The sequence below is a fragment of the Rissa tridactyla genome, chromosome 3, assembly GCF_028500815.1.
Source record: "Rissa tridactyla isolate bRisTri1 chromosome 3, bRisTri1.patW.cur.20221130, whole genome shotgun sequence".
Taxonomy (NCBI): domain Eukaryota; kingdom Metazoa; phylum Chordata; class Aves; order Charadriiformes; family Laridae; genus Rissa; species Rissa tridactyla.
Genome location: NC_071468.1, coordinates 77,497,508 through 77,502,549, shown reverse-complemented (window position 1 = coordinate 77,502,549; position 5,042 = coordinate 77,497,508).

Below are 5,042 nucleotides of genomic sequence, written 5' to 3'. Positions count from 1 at the left end.
GGAGGATGCTAATATTAAGCAGAGTGGGGAAGGTTGAAAGCTGTCCTCCTTTTCTACTTATAAAAAGGGGTGCTCTATTACAAGGAGATGGTGCCTCAATGACAGACTGTTACCCAATGTGAGATCCTAGCTTCTCGTCGCCTGCTGTCATGGCTCTCTTATGTTGTGCGTATTCATCACAGGGTGACTCCATCCCAACCTCACACACTGGATACGAGGGCACTGGCTTGGTGACTTTCTCCCACGCACACTGAAATGGTTGTGATTTAAATCCAGCACAGGATGAGAAAGAACTTTCCACCCCCAAAACGCTGGTAGGACAGCAATCTGCTTCCCATCAACATGGCTGATGGTGCCCCAGCCCAGCCTTTCCCCAGTGCCTGCCGCGCCGGGGCCAACCTGGGCTGCACAACCTGGGCTGATCCCTGAAACCACCTGGAATTAGCAGAAAGAGTCAGCAGTACAGAAGCTAGAGTCAAGTTGAAAAACTCCCTGTCTTCCCCAGATCCAGTGGACCTCCAGCTGTTTAATAAGAAATACGAGCGAACTTTATAGTGGAAAAGAGAAAATTGTCATGATGAGCAGCTTGAGGTGGTCTGGGTGTTTTTTTCTGGCATTTATTGCCTCCTGTGCCACTCTAGGCGTTTCATTACATACTATTATCCTCAATTACTTTGCCAAGTAAATACGTTTTTAACACAGAGGCAGCCCCTGTCCTGGGTACAACCCCCATCATTCCTTACCTTTCTTCAGCCCACAGTATGGATTAAAACATCTGTGCTTCCTTCCTTGCCAAATTAGGTCTACTGCATGAAATCACCAGGGCTAATGTGCCCATTTTGGAAAAAAAGGTAGGACAAACCCCTTTCCCATTAAAATGGCAGTCTGAGCACTAAAGAAACAGTCCACTGCTTCTCCTATCCCATGCAAATGCTATCCCAGCAGCGTGCTGGGGACCCCCAGGCAGCTCGGGAGCCGTGTCCGGTCCCCCGGCTCCCACGTCGCCCCATGCTCTGCCTCCCTTTCTGTCCCCAGTAATATCCAGCCACTGACTCTGGGATGATTTCTCTCCAACACCAACACACTTGGCTGGATCGTGCATACCAGCTGGTAAGCCTACCACAGATATCTGTCCCAGGAAATAAATTAACCCCCTAAATCAGAAGAAGTGATATTACAAAAGTCAATAGGGAAATATCTTTTCTTAGACAGAGGGCAGGAATTTCACATATTTCTCACATAAAGTTATCTTTATTCCCTAGGGACCTGCTGCACTTTTATATTACATTTTGAGAAATAATATTTATAAAACATTCATCCTTTTCTAGCATAAACTGGAGTAGCTCTTATGTTTCTGTCTATAGAGACTTCAGGGACCACAGTTTCTGAAGATGCTCAAAGCTTTTACTTCCACGCACGGAAGATATGCTTAGAGTCAACCACGTTTTAACATTGTATTTGGACAGCATAAATAAAAGGGTATTCATTTAATCATTAAGTTTGGGAACAAGAAAAGCACGTGCATCACTTGCTAGAGTATGCTGTGTTGCCCAGGAATGCTTAGGAACTTGACAGTCATCCCGCTGCCATCACTTCCCACTCCAGAAGAAAAGCTCTGGTGCCTGAGTGACCACTGGGCAAGCTGGAGGAGGTTCGTGGGGCCGTCAGCGGTGATTTCGCCCAGCGCACCTGGAAGGCGAGCTCTGGCAGCTCGCAGGCTTGCTGCCTGCCTGCACACCGGGTCTGTCTTTGGGGGAGGCTGCAGGTGGCTCTCAAAATGCAGAGCGGACACATCTGGAATAAAAACATGCTGGGAAAACCACAGCAGATCCCGGACCTAAAACTGAACCGTGGGAACACCATGTGGCAAATTAGCAAGGTGTGACTCACTGTGACAGGGGAGCAAAGCTTTGCTAACTGGGGCTGGTTACTAAAGCATTCAGCACCCAAGAGTAAAGTTTGCCCCTGTTTCGTTATATCTGTAATTCATTTTCTAAATAAACATATAACCTTCAAATTTCAAAGCTATTTTGATCCATTTCCCCTTCCAACGAACCACCGTTTCCTGTTTTCTAGATGATTTTTACATTATGTTTGGCAACGACCCCGTTTTCATCACCTAGAAACTCCATACTCAGAACAAAACCACTCCAGCTGGCTTGAGTGTCATCGTCTGCATACCTTGGGCAATCGGTTTTGCAAAATTGTACTGATTTAATCTCTGCTTTCGCTGTTCTTTAAAAAACACCCCAGATGAAAGGTCCCATTGAATGAACTTTCAGTTGGTTTGTACTTGCAGGTGCTGGTCAGTAGAAGGCACCCTTCCAAACCAGCTCTGAGGCCAACTAATGGAAAGCTTTCAGGCATGCTATGGAAACTAATCACAAAGTTTGGCCCCCGTGTAATTCCGTCTCTAGTTGGTGAGAGCAACACAAAGCACTAGCAGAAGGCGTATATGTTCTTGCAGTCCAGCTTAAGCCTCCAAAACAGCTCTCTGTGGGACCAGGGAAGAGCTCACGTTGCTCTCACCAACGTCACCCTGCACACGGTGATTTTTTTCCCCACAATGCATTGAGTTTTTCCTGGTTCTCGAGATGCCATCATTTTCATATTTTCTATGTCTGTATCACAAAAGTGGCAAAAGATTTCTAGCACAGAATGGCAATGTCTTCCATTCCTGGCTACATCTCTTCTAACTAATTGGGACAACAATTCGAGTAGCAAAGACAGCTCATCACAGCTCTATGGAAATACCTGGGGCTGCCAAGGAAGAAGTGTCTCCACGCACAGACCGAGGCACACAGAATCCTGAGCCTGACAGCAGCCACCCACTGCCTCATATTCTGATTTAGCACAGAGTTTTCACGCTCGGTGGCAGTGAGGGCTCCAGGAGCCACTCAGTGTCTGAGGACTCTACAACTCTGGACTCTACAACTACCTGAAAGGAGGCTGTAGAGAGGTGGGTGTTGGCCTCTTCTCCCAGGTGAATAATGACAGGACCAGAGGAAATGGGCTGAAGTTGCGGCAGGGGAGGTTTAGATCAGATATTAGGAAGAATTACTTTACTGAAAGTGGTCAGACACTGGAACAGCCTGCCCAGGGAGGTGGTTGAGTCACCATCCCTAGAGGTGTTTAAGAAACGTCTAGATGTGGCACTTCAGGGCATGCTCTAGTGACAGAGATTGTAGGTTGTTTGGTTGGACTCGATGATCTTAAGGGTCCTTTCCAACCATGAAGATTCTGTGATTCTATGATTCTGTGACTGTTCTAGTACGCGAATCACTAGAGAAGCAATGCGCAGTCCCAACCGGTAGCTCCCGCTTTCCCCCAGGAAGGGAGACCTCCATCACCTGCCGAGTGCAGCAAGAGCGCTGGTGAGGAGGCTGCTCTGCTCTGCTCCCCCATCCCACAAACCTCCCCAACCCAGAAGCCTTCATAAGCACCTCCAGGGCCCGGACACACCTCTTCCCTGCAGAATCATTTCAAAATTGTTCAATAAAACATTCTGGCTTTTAATCCCTCTATTCTGCCAGTGAGAAAACAGAAGTGATTACGAGACAGATAAAATATCTGCAGATCACAGTTCACTCTGCCTGTCCCTGCGTAGGGGACGGGGACATTGGACGGAGGTAAGTCTTCTACTTCTCCCAAGTAACAGGTGATAGGACAAGAGGAAATGGCCTCAAGTTGCGCCAGGGGAGGTTTAGATTGGATATCAGGAAAAAAATTTTACACAGAAAGGGTTATTAAGCATTGGGAACAGGCTGCCCAGGGGAGTGGTGGAATCATCATCCCTGGAGGTATTTAAAAGATGGGTAGACATAGAGCTTAGAGATACGGCTTAGTGATGGGTTTTGTCAGTTAGGTTGATGGTTGGACTAGATGATCTGAAAGATCCCTTCCAGCCTAGAGAATTCTATGATTCTATGATTTTAAGTCATCCTATTTTTAGTTTAATTTTTAGTTTAGATGTGTGACGACATCACTCAAGGACACGTTATAAGCTTTTTGGGGCAGTATGGCATTTGAGACAATTAGTATGTATCTCTTCATGAAACCTCTGTGAAATTGCTTCAGATACCCACAGTAGAACAGGCAAAGTGCCCCACTGCAAACTCGTCCTCCTGCACCTTAAAGCCCAAAGTCAGATTTACTCTCTTGCATTGTAATTCACATGGGATCCAGCATCAACAATGTTGTAATTATGCCCCAAATTCTTTGTCTGAAGACATTTTCTCCACTTGGAGTTTATCCTGGTTTTCGCCCTCAAGCTTTCTTAGCTCCTTTATCACCTTTGAGAACACATGATTTTAACACACTTCATTCAGAGAGAACTTCCATGCTTGCAAGGAGCCTGCAAGGGACTGTGGCACAGTGCCACCCACAGCGCATGATGAATGGAGCCTCCTGAATACCTGGAGGGATTTCAGACTTTATTTATTTCATTTTCCTTTGGCTTTCCTCTAATTTTGCACTCCCTTATGGAGCATGCTCTCCTGGCCTTCCCAGGGCATCGCGTCTCTCCTGTGCTTTACCACCCCTACGTTGACCAGCCTGAGCCACCCTCTCTAGCAGTCACCAGGCAGCAGGACCATGGTGTCAAGCTTTTCACTGTCCCAAAATTAGCATAAGAAGCCAGCACATTGACGGTGACTGTTGGCAAATGTGACCTTTTCAGAGGCTGGCTTTATTTATTTATTCTGTTGCCATTTATTTCTCCGTTGCCAAAAAAAAAGAAAATCATAGAAGTCGTGCACTGTCTCCCAGATTTACTAACAACACTTATTAAAATATTTCTGACTAGCAACACTTTTTAATCAAACAGTAATTAAGGCTGCAGTGGCAGCCTAGGACACAGGCTGAGCACATGGCAAGACCAACATTCCCAGTTCCAGTTCCTCTGCACTTTGCCTCAGCTGTTAAAGTGCCAGGCACGAGTGCTCCCGCGGTTATAGACATACCCCCATGCTGGCACTAATGGCAGAAATAACTCAGGGGCAAGTACAGCCCTGTTCGCCATTGGACCTATATGTCACGTATTT